The 14,073-nt window shown below is 41.7% G+C and overlaps 1 protein-coding gene and 1 long non-coding RNA gene across 6 annotated transcripts in view; one reads left to right on the forward strand and one right to left on the reverse strand.

The window, feature by feature from the left end:
• LOC125460015 (cadherin-8) overlaps nt 1–13,079 on the reverse strand; it is a 266,186-nt gene extending 253,107 nt beyond the window's left edge. For 2 of the 5 annotated variants that reach the window (XM_048547045.1, XM_048547047.1), the window contains exon 1: nt 10,925–11,091. The gene's annotated coding sequence lies outside the window, so the exon portion shown is untranslated. Of the gene's footprint in view, nt 1–8,331; nt 8,391–8,513; nt 8,535–10,924; nt 11,092–11,388; nt 11,455–13,045 lie in introns of those variants that run through there. The other 3 variants (XM_048547044.2, XM_059651774.1, XM_048547046.1) reach the window with 3 other exon arrangements.
• LOC125460017 (uncharacterized) overlaps nt 9,251–14,073 on the forward strand; it is a 30,441-nt gene continuing 25,618 nt past the window's right edge. Inside the window, exons 1-2 of the long non-coding RNA XR_007249157.1 lie at nt 9,251–9,384; nt 9,553–9,693. This is a non-coding gene — a long non-coding RNA (uncharacterized LOC125460017). The remainder of the gene's footprint in view (nt 9,385–9,552; nt 9,694–14,073) is intronic.

Genomic DNA, 14,073 nt, shown 5'->3' on the forward strand with positions numbered 1-14,073 from the left:
AAGTTGCCCATTGTTTTAAAAACCTATCTGGTTCACCAATATCTTTTTGGAAAGGAAAATTGGCACTCATGTGATTTCAGAACCACAGTGATGAGGTTAACTCTTTGCTGTTGTCGAAGCAATGAACGCTGGCCTGTATAGAGCTGACCATGAGTAATTATTCTTTATTTAATCGGACATTTCTGGCAATTATCGCTCATTACAGTATTATTGTCCTTGAGAAGATGGAATTTGGGATTGGCAATAATTGCTGGTTCAACCTGCGATATCCACTTCCCATGAAATGAATAAAAGAAATACAGTTATTTATAGAAGCTGCCTGTTTTAGATTAGTAGACAGCTGCCATACTTCCAAGACCATTGCTGAGAAATTAGCCCCCTAGGGGGTACTGTGTTGACAAAACCCCTCAGTATTTAAAAGGCTTTCTACAACAAAGGGAGCTGGACAAATTTCAACATCTGTTCCTCTCTCAACAGATGCTGCCTGACTTTCCGAATATGTCCAGCTATTTCTGCTTTATTTCGGATCACCAGTATCTGCAGTGTTTTGTTTTTCTAAGAATGGGATCCATATCTGCTGGCACTCAGTAAAACTTGTACTTATCGCGCCGTGCAATAACATTGGAACCAGACCTGGAAAAGATTTCCCCTTTCGCTACTTCAACTAAAATTGTGAACATAATCTACATCTACATTTTTCTAAGCAATTGTTCCCAAAAGCCTTCACATTTCCATTACGCAGAGAGTTTACTTATCTCATTGGAACCATCTGCACTCATATACCCATTGGTCTAGCATTTCCAGTCAGTGAAATCTACTTAAAGTCAATTATTTCACTTTGGACTCCAACTTCACTGATTCATTTAATTTCTCAATACAGCTCAGAGTGAGTGCGCAACACACAGGTTTATTTAAAGGGCCCCCACCTCCCAACTAATTGTACAACTTTTGGTGTGATACTGCCAGACTCAGGAAGGTGGGAAATGTGACAATGCTGCTGTGATATCACTGAATTATACTCAAGAGGTTAGCCTTCCAATGAAGTCAAGCATTGAGTACTAATATCGTCAATACAATGAACAATGAAATTATCTGTATACAGTGAATTTTCACAGTTCAATGTTTCTCCATTACTCGAGGAAAGATGTTGCTAAATTTGAAAGGGTTCAGAAAAGATTTGCAAGGTTGTTGCCACGGCTGGAGGGTTTGAGTGAAATGGAGAGGCTAAGTCGGCTGGAGCTATTTTCATCAGAGGCTGAGGGGTTACCTTATGAGGTGGGTGACCTTATGAGGTTTATAAAATCATGAGGGACATGGGTAGTTAAATAGACAAGGTCTTTTCCCTGGGGTGGGGGAGTCCAAAACTAGAAAGCATAAGTTTAAGGTGAGAGGGGAAAGATTTAAAAGGGACCTAAGGGGTAACTTTTTCACACTGGCAGTGGTGCATGCATGGAATGAACTGCCAGAGGAAGTGATGGAAGTTGGCACAATTACAACAGTTAAAAGGCATCTGGATGGATACTTGAATAGGAATGGTTTGGTAGGATATAGGCCAAATGTTGGCAAATGGGACGAAATTTACTTAGGCTATCTGGTTGACACGGATGAGTTGAACTGAAGGATCTGTTTCCGTGCTGTACAATTCTATGACTCTGTATTTGAAGATTATCTTTGTGATATTGTGAGCTAACACAGATGAGGGAGGTATGTGCACTGTTGAGTTTCTCCTTTAGTCGTCTATGCATTTTACCTGAAGTATATCACCACTCACCACACCCATCAAACCATTCCGGTTATACTTTTGTACTCTAACTCAAATGCCCTCACATCCTTCTTAACATGTCATGCTTAGAATGAAATATAATATTTCAGTTGATGCCAAAACAAAGCTTTATGAAGATTTGCTTTCTAGATCCTGAGCTCTCTCAGGTGTTTGTAAAAGGCCCTATGACAGTATATCAAGGAAGGGTAGAGGAATTCTCTTTGAATCTAGCTCCTCACTTCTATTTAAGATAGTAGGTTCCTATGTTCCAGTGACACCAACAGAAATAATTTGCCTCAAAGACAAAAATAGAAGTAACTGGCAAAGCTCGGCAGATCTGGCAGCATCTGTGGGCAGAAATCAGAGTTAACATTTTGGGTTGAGACTCCTCCTCACAGGAAGGTTCTGAAGGTCACTCGATCCAAAACATTAACTTTGCTATTTCACCACTGATGCTGGCAGATCTGCTCGACTTTTCTAGCGACTACTATTTTTGTCTCTGATTTACTGCATCTGCAGTCTTTTCAGTTTCTATGAAATAATTCCCCTGATTGTTTATCTTATTCAGGTCTGTCAGAGCTGGATCTGCACAAATTGATTGCCATATCTTAATGACAGGGGAGGGGAGAGTTCGTTTATCTCAGTTGGCAGGTTTGCAATACAGGAGAATGCCAACAACATAGGTTCAATTCCTACACTAACTGAGTTTCCCATGAAGGACTCTTCTTCTCAACCTCCTCCTTCACCTGAGGCATGGCGACCCTCAAGTTAAACCATCACCATATGTCTCTTTCTCTTTCACATGAAAGAGAAGCCCTATGGTTTGTTAGGGCAATGGTGACTTTCTGACAATATGATAATACCTTCAACAGTACTTCATAAACTATAGTGTGCTGGGGCAGGGCAATATATTAGCATAATTCTTCCTGAGTTGTAAACAGTAGCAAAAGCAGCCACTAAATGTGCAATGTGCTGCCTTAAAGTAAATCTACACACTTTTTTGAACATTTGTTTTTCTAACCTGAGGAAAAATTGACTGCCCAATGATCAGAGACAGCTGGTCATATATATCTTCGACTGGACTGTGTGACTGATACATTTTTTTTTACTTTATGAGGTGGGCGGCACAACCGAAATGGATTCCAAACTAAAATAAAGAACGGTGATGCTGGAGATGTGAATGAAACAAAAGCAGAAATTTTTGGTGAAACTGAGCAGGACTGGTAACATCCGTGGGGAGAGAGAGGAAACAGAGTTAACAGACCAGTGACCCTCAGAGCTACTCAGTAACTGATAGGAGGCGGTAAATGGAGTTGAAGCGCAGATCAGCGGAAGGGACAGAATCCAGATGCTGCATTGCATCTTCCTACGTCTGTGGACGTGCAATGAAGACATGATTGCAATTGGGAAAGAGCACACCGACTGGATACAGCCTACTGACATTCACAGTCCGGGATCATGAGCCAGGTTTCGTTCAGTGTGCTCCCATAGAGAGAGAAACAAATGAAACTAAACACTGAATTGCGTGGAGAAACTCTGCAGTATCTGTAGGAAGGAAGTTTAGGTTCGGGTCCAGAGTTCTAAAGAAAGGTCACTGGACTTGTAAATTACTGCAGATGCTGGAATCTGTACTGAAAACAAACAAAAAAAAGCTTGAAGGAGAGCAAGCTAATGTTTCGTGTGTAAATGGCTCTTGATCAGAGCTCTGGACTTGAAACGTTAACTCCAATTTCTCCGTCCCCAGGTGCTGCCAGGCCTGCTGAGTTTCTCCAGCAATTTTTTTTGTGTTTTACTTTCGTCTTAAAGGACATTTCTGCTGCGCATGAGAATTGGGCTGGACATGGTATCCAAAAAGGAGCAGTTGAGGGACAAAAGTTTGTAGAATACTAACACCTACCCATCTCTTGGGGGACTGTACAGTGAGATCAGAGGATCTTTATTTTATTGTTGAAATTGAGAGTTACAGTGAATTAGGTTTCGACTATTGACTGCACTGGAGGCTGTTTCTTGACAAGATAATACGTGGAACTCACAGGTTGAAACTAACTTCACTATAAACTCTCCCTCTGATCTGACAGTCGTAGAAACGCTCTGGGGAGTTGGTACGAATGCATTTTTCATTTAACCCTAAACCAAGCCGAAAGAGAATGGTGACGTTATGAAAATCAGAAAAAAAAGCTTGAAGAGCCTGTTGAATTACAAACCAATGGCATTTTTGCATTCTCTGTACTGATTGCTAATTGAAAGGGCTGGGGTTTTCTTTTGTTTCATCGCAATTGAAGCAGGGAGCTTCAAATCAATTTCTTTTCAATGAGGTCCTGGCTACTTTATTCCGAAGTGACATTGCCAGAGACGATGTCAGGCCACACACTGAATTACAGATCCCGCTGGCTTAACTGTAAAGTCAAATATGCTCCCAGTCTCATGACTGAAAGTCAAAATGTTTACAGGTGTAAAATGACCTCTTGACTTATCTCCTTCTCCCTCATAGAAGCGTTAATTTTTTGGGAATGCACTCCCAACTTTGACACTGTGTTCAAAGATATCTCAAAATTACAGCCGTACAGGACTTCACCAATCCCTGTCTCTGTTTTCTCCTCCAACCTTACAAAGCTCTGAAATCTCCAATTCCGTTCCCTTGTTTATTTCTAACTCTCATTTCTTTTCCATCAGTGACTGGGCTTCCAGCTGCCAATGCCCTCCCATACGTCTGTACTTCTTTGTCTAACTTTCATCCCTGGAGATGCACCTTGAAAATGATATCTTTGACTAACCAGTTGAGCACCTGATATCTCCTCATGTGGCTCAGTGTTAAACTCTTTCTGACTGTCGTAGTGCAGTAATAGTATCCCAGCTTTGAGCTAGGAGGCCCGTGTTAAAGTCCCGCCTGTTCCAGAGGTGTCTAATAACATCTCAGAATAGTTTGATTAAAGAAGTGGGTTTTTTTCAAAGAAACTCTTTCTGATAATGTTGTTGTGAAACACACAGGGACATTTTCTGCATCGCAGGCACTACATTAGCGCACATTGTTAGTATTCCTCAATTTAGGTGAGCATTTTTACAGTTGATGAAGAGATTCTGAAATTAGAACAATAGTTTTGGACTGGGAGGGTAGATGTGAGAACACATGCTCATATATCTGGGACTTCATGCCTACCTTGGTGACAATGCACCCAGATAAGGTGCTACTGTTGAAGTCTTTCCATGTGGTGAATCCAGTGGGTAAATATTTTTCAAGTATTAGCATAACACTTAATGAAGGTAATTGGCAACTCCATTTTTGCATTCACTACCTGAGATTGGATTGGGGATAATGCAACGAACTAATATAACACCCAGTGACAAGTTGAGTATGACTCTTTCTCTAGGCTTTTGTTTTGTCCTTTGATAACATTGCTGTGTTAATAAATGTCTACTTGGACAAATCTCACTGCAGCGTCAATAAAGAAAACAGGATTTTGTTTTGGCAACAGGAAGAAATTGGCCATTTGATCCAAAAAAAATCTCATCTATCTTTAGCAAATTTCACTCATCTTCACCTAACAGTAATATATGAAGGAACGTGCATTTTTTTTATCATTCCTTAAAACACTTTTTTTTCATTCCCTGAAAAACACAAAAATCTCCAGCATCCACAGTGCTTTGTTTTATTATACCATTATGTGAAGTTTTTCAGTCAATGTTGACGTTTTACCCCGACGACATTGTATTTACCCTATCCAAACTGCTCGCCTCTCCTTGCTATTTGCCTAACACTTTTTTGTCACAGCCTTTCCCTTTTAATTAAACGTCTGTTTAAAAATAAGTTGCTGGGTGTTTGAACTTTTGCTATCATCAATAATATTTCTGTAGTAATTTTAACTTTTGTTTTGAATATTGAATCATACAACTACATGACCCGTTATAACCATGCCAGCTTTTTTTTGGAAACAAAATCAGTGCTATTCGCTTTCTCTTCCCTTATAATCTTGCATTTTCTTCAATATTTAAACAACTTCCTTTTAAAAGTTGCAATTGCACCGAATTTCGTCATCCGCACAGGCCGTACATTTTGGATTGTAAAAACTTTTGTTTTTTTTATATTCGAACTCCCTCTGGTTCTTTTTCGTAATTAAATTTGGTCAATCTTGAACATTTCAGTAAAATTGCACAGAAATTTCCAGTTTTTGTTTAGAAAAAAATATCCTCAATTTATTTAACCTGCCCTAATTCCTTCTATTCTACTCTCCTTTGTACCCTTTGAAGGACAATGGAACAATTCCTATCATTAGGTGACCAGAAGATTAAATTCAAAATGGGGAGTTAATTAGCCACTGTGTTAACCTGGCACAGTTGATAATGCTTGTGCTCCAGGTTAGATATCTGTGGATCCAAAGCCGGTATCAGAATTAATGCACAATCTGTGCTTACAGTCCAACACTCTACTGGTGGAGTGCTGCGGTATCAGAAGTTAACATCCTTCAGGTAAGGAACCAAGCCAGGGTCCTACATGGTGATTTAAATGGGATTGTAATTTCCAACAATTCGAAGAAATATAATGAAATCTAAGTTGTATTCTGTACAGGTCTCACCTCAACAAAACTGCTCAATTAACAGATCACTCGTATCATTGGAATTTGTGCAACGCGCTTTATGGCATTTTAGACATAGAATTATATCAACTACAAGTATTGTTGTATATAAGCCCCTGTAATGTGGATTATCTCCCTTACTTCCATTATTAACTGCATTTTAACAAACTGTAATAGTTTTTTTGTAATCTGGCTGAAAGTAAGTTTTAACTGGTGATTATGACGTTCATGCGATAACTTAATACATACTGGCTGGCTTATCCCCAGTAATCAAGAGATAACTATCAGTCATAGCGATTACATTGCAATTATTAATCCCTCAGCAATGACAACATCACACAATAACTGTCGAGTATTGCCATGATAGCTGCAGTCTGTTAAAGCAGACAGAGAACATTTTCCAGTCCCCACCCTCACTGATTACTCAGCAGAGCTTGTTGCACATAGCGGACAACGGAACCAATTTCAGAGCTGCAATATTATTTTGGGGCTCAGATGAAGCTAACAAATGGCTTGAAGTTGGCCTTGGAATGTAAGGTAGCTTTCACAATTGTATTTACCCACTATCATACTATATATAATGTTCCATACTATTTAAACAGGATGTTATGGTCGAGTGAATATGCACTGTAAATGCAATAAATATTAAACCCATGTAAGGCAATGTATAATTTATTATGTGAGAGCGAGTTAAAATCCCATTAAATCATACTATGATATTAAAATTTATAGTAAAGTATTATTTTAAATAATATATACGCAAAATTTATATTTACAGCAACAACTGTATTGAATAAAACAAACAGGACTATCATCGTTATGCAAAGCTTAGTATATTGTTATACTCAAGAATGTTAAATCATAGTATTGCATATATGTCATAGTTTAAGCCTTGGCATTATTTTCCAATAATTGCTTCCTATAATTCACCTTAGTTTAATGATATGAAGAATTCCCAGCACCCTGTTACATAAGACTATGCCATGCTGTAAATGCTTCCTCTTTTGGTCCGAAACGTGAGTTTTCAGAAGGTTGGGCCAAATGAGCCTCAATTTCTCAGATGGATCAAACATCTTTAAAGAAATTAAGGGTTGGGATTTTTACTTTTTCTTATGGGCGAGGAGGAACGAAATAATGTTGGTCAGGATTTGTCCCTCCAGCAACCGTTTTGTAATCAGATTCATCCATCAGTACAAGCAATCGGGACCTAGGCTGAAAATCTCATCTGGACACTTACTGAAACCCCTCAGCTCTGCGTGGTCCCCTTACGATAAGCTTTAACAGTCTTCTTCTACCAGTCATATCATTGATGCATTTGCGTTTGCCTGAAACATGTTTACAGGACCCAGCACAGTCATTCCAAACAAAAAGTGCAAATACTATTATGGATAAGGACGAAACTATAATTGTCACAAACATTTGAAACAAAGCCACACACTTGTGAGGTAGTACTTAGAGCCACACGCAAAAGAAATTGGTTTATAGTAGGCTGGGTTAATTAGCACATATGAGAAGGTTGTCCCAATTGTGAAGGGTGTAGACCTCTCAGTGGACAAGCAAAAAAGACAAATATACAACAAAATTGACACATGTGTCCTTCAACGTCCTCTCCAGAGCACCCTTCCCCCAGCAATGTTCAGCGCACGCCTGGAATGCACCATTAAGTGGAGTCAGGTTCACTGTGGGTAAAGGATTTCATAATCCTTGCCACCTATTTCGATCCGAAGACTCCCACTGGAAAAATGGTGGGTCTGACTGGATGGCGTGCCAGGGCAGGATTAGATCTAGGCTATCATTGCCACCGTCTGCACCAAACTGCTGTCTTAAACCTTACAATCTTGGCGCTCAAACGCAGTCTGCCTTCAGTCACAACTATAAAGTGGTCGCTCGGTTTACGTCCGATGACCCAATAAGAAACAGCACCTGAGGGTAGGGGAGCAGAGCGAGATACAAACATTACTGTACATAGTCAAGGGGGAGAGCCCCATTCGTTCATACCTTTGTTCATCCAGGGAAGCAGATGTGAAATAGCTCCTGGCTTGTTTCATACAGTCACCACCTCATGTAAAATGCTGTGGTTGGAGTTGGTGAATATTTATATTCTTGTCCCACCCCAGCCTGCGGCCCCCCCCCCCCCCCACATACACACGCACACCTTAATTGCACACTGCACTACCTACTGTTTGAGACACTGCTTGTTCCTATCAGTGTTAAAAAGGAGGTTCCTTTTCTGGCAACATTTTCACTGTAATACTCATCCTGGAATAAAAGCGTAATTGAAAAAAAAGGATTAAAACTACATTCCGTGCACTCTATTATATTTGCCCACCGTTCAGATCTAATATTTAAATTTCCAATGGCAAAGCTGATTGTTGGATTTTGAAGCCTTTCAATCGTGACAGTTATACACTGTACAACTCTAACTCCCATATATTTAATTAAAGAGGGGTTTAATAGATTCAAATGGATTCACCGCTAAAAGGGTTTTAGCACACTTTATGTTTTTTTTGTGAAGGCTACGAGTTTAGACTGGCGGGGAAAAAAAACCCTGCTAACGTCAGATTGTGAATCCTGATGCAATAGTCTTAGTCTAGGTGACATTGTTCCCGTGGTAGATGCTTTATTTTTGGATCAGAACGGAACATTATAAAGCCCAGTGTATGTATAAGATACGAAGCGATTTTGCGCTTCTAGGGTTTTTGAAAACCCGGTCGCATTTATCTAGGGATGCTTGCTAGCGTCTGAACAGATTTACTCCTGGTCAATGCCGGTTGTCTGTCGCACCCGCTAATACTGCAAACAGCACCTCACGGATGCGTGGATGAAAAATAATTAACCACAGGGGCCATGATATTAAGGGTTTCGGTGTCCTTTTATTTAGTTTCCAGCCGCTTTCTTTCAAAGGGCAGGTTGAATTTCCACCTGTGACCTGTCACTGTCGAGGCTATATTTGCGCAATATTTCCTGAGCTCAACTTTGTCAAATATATTCACTGTTGATAATCAGAGAGGGAGGCATCACTCCGCAATGTGCTTTATCATCTCGGCAATTGTGAGTTACAGTTAAAAATAGAGCGGTTACTACACCTTTTCATCATTAGACTTCTTCGGAAACATCTTAATTACTTTATTTTAAAAAAGGTAGGTAATTTATAACTTCATCCTGACTCCCACCTGCACCTGACCTGAAGAAGTTTGTATTTATTCTTGTTTTTTTTAGAAAAGGAAGAATCTCCTGCCAGTTGAGCATCTCGTCAGTTAAGCTAAACAACTGTCCGTTATCCCCGCGCAAGGAGAAGTCTGGGCTGGAAACTGGGGACAGTCAAAGGCAGAAAAACACTGAGGAGTTAGCCAAGAGAAGGTGAGGAGGGCGTGGGGGGTGGGGGGGGGGGGGGGGTGATTATTGTGGTGGCTCAGTGAGTGACTGTAAGTAACAAGGGCGGATTTTATCCGGCGCATGATTAGCATTGGAAGGCGGCTTGGGGTAGGAAGCTGATGAGCCTTCCCACACTCACCTTGTCTGGGGATAAAAAGGGGATTTGGAGAAGCATTGGAGAAGTTATCTATCTGCAAAGGAGGGAAGAGGGAGAGTAGATTTGTCAACTTCCCTGTAACTTAAAACACTTCCCACCTGTGAACGCGACAGGAAAAGAACCTGAACTCTTGTTGGTTTTCCTAATAAATGCGTCCAAGTACCAGAGATAAAACAGCGCCTCATTCCAGTGTGGGTGTGATTTCATACCTCAATCCTCACCAACCAAATCCCATTAAGCTTCTACATGGCCCTTGTAGAGAGCACATTGCGATTTTGTCACCCTTAAACTGGATCACATTAAAATGCCGAAACCATTCTGTGCCCCGCATTCATTTCCTAATTGTTATCACTGCTTCTTTACGTTACTCGCCGGCTGAAGAAGCGCCACAGAAGCTCTAAGAGTAAATAAAATACAATGTGGGGTGTTTGGACAGAAGGCTTTCTCATGTCCCTGCTATTGGGGCACGTATACTCGTCACCCCTAAATGCCAAAAATGTACATTTACTCATTGAGAACCGGGTCTTTTAGGGATTCATGCACTGCGGGGTTAGCGGGGAGAACTCTCCGAAATGTGTGGGGGACGTGGACACACCTTAGCTCACGATAAACCCTATTTTGCTGCTTTCCGATTCTATGTGTGAAATATATAGAACACTAAGAGTAGATAAAGCGTCTAGTTTTCCTGTTGGGCGCCGTTTGAGTTGGCAGCTTTGAACGATCGAGCCGACTTAGAGTGAGCGGAGATGAACGGGTTTTCACTGCCTATCGACAGGGACATGCAGGACCATAAACGCTTCAGTATGTGTTTAACCATTTAAATGAAACAAGGGGGGAAGCGGTTTGGAGGTGCGGCGAGCTAACTCATTAGCCTTTCCAGTATGTACATCCGAATAACAAGCGCCTTGGCAAAGGAGGGGAGAGGGGTCTGTAGCACTTGGAAAGATAGATGGAAATCAGTCAATCCGACATAAAGGACAAACAAGAAAAGCGGGTGAACGAAGCGCTCCGATGCAGAGTGAAGATCACAAATGAAAGTTGGAATGTTGCCTGTCCTACCCGTTATATGAGGCGATAGCAATGGCAGGAACGATCCTTTTCCCTTTTTTTGCAATATGTCAAAAGGATACAAAATCCCACCGCCTGTTAGCAGCCGGGAAGCTTTCCAAAGGGCTGGAGCTCCAGCATTGGCTCTCTGCGATGCGCCGAGTGGTGAACATGTTCAATCAATCCCAAACACTGGCCCACATTGATGGAATGCATAGCCTCTAAATTACCGACGGGGGTGGGGGGGGGGCTGTGGGGGGCGGCGCTGCAAAGGCAACATTGAGTCTGGGGGAGAGTGAGTTCAACTTTGAACAAGCCCCTTCAAAAACCCTGTCTCAGTTAACTCTCCCCCACTTCCCACCCTCCCCAGTTCAGCGATCAGTTTTTATAGAGATCAGAATTCACATTCTCAGCACGCAACTGTACATATCCTCCAAACACACACACACACACACACACACACACATACACTTTACCTTATTCAATGTAGCGACGGGCCCCTCTTCGGTGTATCTGTTCCTCTCTCTCTCTCTTTGCTTCATCTGAATAACCAAAAGCAAGAAACATAACAACGCAAGTGGTGGAAGATTACAGCATCGCAAGCGAAGGTGATTCCTTTTCCTAGTTGCCGCGGATCAGACAAGACCGCGAGTCCGCCAGCAAGGTCCCAATTTTTTTCACAGCTCGTCATTCACACCAAACCGTCTGGTTCTCCCAGTGTCGTCTTCTGCCGGTAGGTGAGACACAGAATGAATATGTCTTTATTTTTCTTTCCCCACATCTCGTTCTCTGGTTTTGCACTGCATTCCCCTCCAACCCTCCTCCCACCCCTTGTCTTTTTTTTGGGAGGGTAAAAAGCCTAGTGTTCTTTCCTTTGTCTGGTCGAAGGAATCCTCAAAATAACTTCAGTTATAAAAATGTATGAGCTGCACACTGTGTCTTGCTGACTCTCCTGAACTGCTGGTGCTGGCTTCGTGGCAATGAGCCTCCCCAGACAGCTGTTATTGGACTGTTGGAAGGGAGGTCTGGAGCTCCGTAATTAATGCGAGCCTCTTTCATGTCGTGTGTCTGTGTGAGTGTGTGTCTGAGAGAGACACACACACACACACACACACACACATAAACAGACACACACACACACACACTTTACCTTCCTGGCTATAAGGTCGCTGAGGACGATAACCGATCATGCGTAACACTTCACTGTTGACTATCGCTGTCTTACGCTCAGCGTTTAATACAGAGCCAGCTCCTAACACTGCAGTCACTTCTGATGGGGATTGGGGAAGGGGTGCTTGCCGGTAGGGCTACTGTCTGAATTTCAAGAGATCTCGGTATCCCTTTAACTAACCTGAATGTAATTAAAGTTAACACGGAGCCCGGGCTAGAACTGCATCGCCCAGTATATACTATTCAATGTAACTGTCAATGCGATCGAATGGATGTGATGCCGATAGTTCCATCGCCAGATTTACCTTCGCGTGTTAATAGAGCATTCAGACCGCTACAGGTGAAGGAGAGATCTCATTAACAACATCACTTGCATGTGGGATTTAACGCCACGCCGTTTTTATTTCTTTAAATTAAGATCAACAACGCTGATGCAGAGTTGACGAGGATGTAGTTTTCATCATTTATTATCCACCATCTACACAGAAAGTACTGGAGCTGGTCCTCACTCTCACACCTGGGTAACGTAAGGCTTATACAGTCTCACATTCATTCACATACACACACAGACACACCGCTAACAGCATGAGAGTCTGCCACCCTCAGTCTCTCACTCTTGAGTTTATCTCCCTCCCTCTCTCTGTCAGTCTCACGCTACCATACAAAGACATTCTTTTCCCTAATCAACCTGTTCACATCTCCGGTGTAGATGGGGCTTGAAGTGGGCTCCTCTGGCTCAGGGACAGAGACACGACCGCCGCACCACAACAGCCCTGTGTGCAGAGTGAAGGCATACTACCGTGCTGGCCATTCGGGAAAACATGCTTGTGAAAGATTGATGAAGAACAGGCAGTCAATCGTTGAGAAACAATCAGAGATGGGCACATGTAAAATCGCTCACGCACCTACGGTGGTGTAGAAGGACAGTCAACGCGGACAGTCACTGATGATGTATATACGTACCATTTTCAGATATATGTTTCCACAAAGAATTTCCACACACTCACGGCGCGACCGCTAACCCCACAAACACAGTCCAAACAACACGCAATTGTGAGTGACAAAGCAATTTGGATACTCGGGGTTTTGGAAAATAAGGTGAAATTCACAATGTTCAACAGCGTTCATTTTAGGAAGCAGGTGTCTAAACCAATCAGACGCTACTCCATTAAATTAGAAATTGGATTATCATTGGCACTATTCAACTACTGGCTTCTTGTTTTCCAATATTAACTTCCACATGTTCAGAAACGAAATGCCTTCGCACAGGACAATATTATCACTGACAAAATAAGCATTGATAGCGAGTATAAAACTGACAGATTAAATCCACAAACCTAGACGGCTGCTGGAAATACCTCACCAAGTTAAGAGGAGGGAATGTGATTGGTGTTAGTCATTAAGGGTTATGCAATAAATACAGCCATTACAGAAATAATCCACATTAAAGATTGATTAGTTTTGGTTCCCAGAGAGCAAAGATTCAAGAGCCATTAGGAAAAGTAAACACTGACAGGACCGCTTAGCACGGTAGAAAACAAAAATTCTGAATTTAAATTGGAACTTTTATGGTATCAGGTATCCCGGTATGGATCATTTTACTGCCAATGAAAAACTTTTAAAGTCCTATGTAGAGAAAGCTACCGCCAATTTTGCACATAGCCAGCTCTCATAGACACAAACTCTCTTTGCTGATCTGGTTTGAAGGCAACATGTTAGGTCATCAGAAAGAACTCGCTCAATGCTCTTCAAAATCATGCATACTCAATATTCTTCTGAGAGGTCAGGTAAAGCCACACTTCAGTACATTATCTGTAGGATGGCAGGTCCATCCATTGGGTAGCTCCTCTGTAACGGGCTGGAGAGTTCACTTAAAACTTGTACTCAAGACCCTGCAGGTTGACCCCACAAGCTTCTAACTCAGAAGTAAGAGTGATTTAGGATCATGAGCTATGCATTTCATAACTTAAGCCTTCTTTGCTACTCACTTT

The sequence above is a fragment of the Stegostoma tigrinum genome, chromosome 16, assembly GCF_030684315.1.
Source record: "Stegostoma tigrinum isolate sSteTig4 chromosome 16, sSteTig4.hap1, whole genome shotgun sequence".
In the NCBI taxonomy this organism is placed as follows: Eukaryota; Metazoa; Chordata; class Chondrichthyes; order Orectolobiformes; family Stegostomatidae; genus Stegostoma; species Stegostoma tigrinum.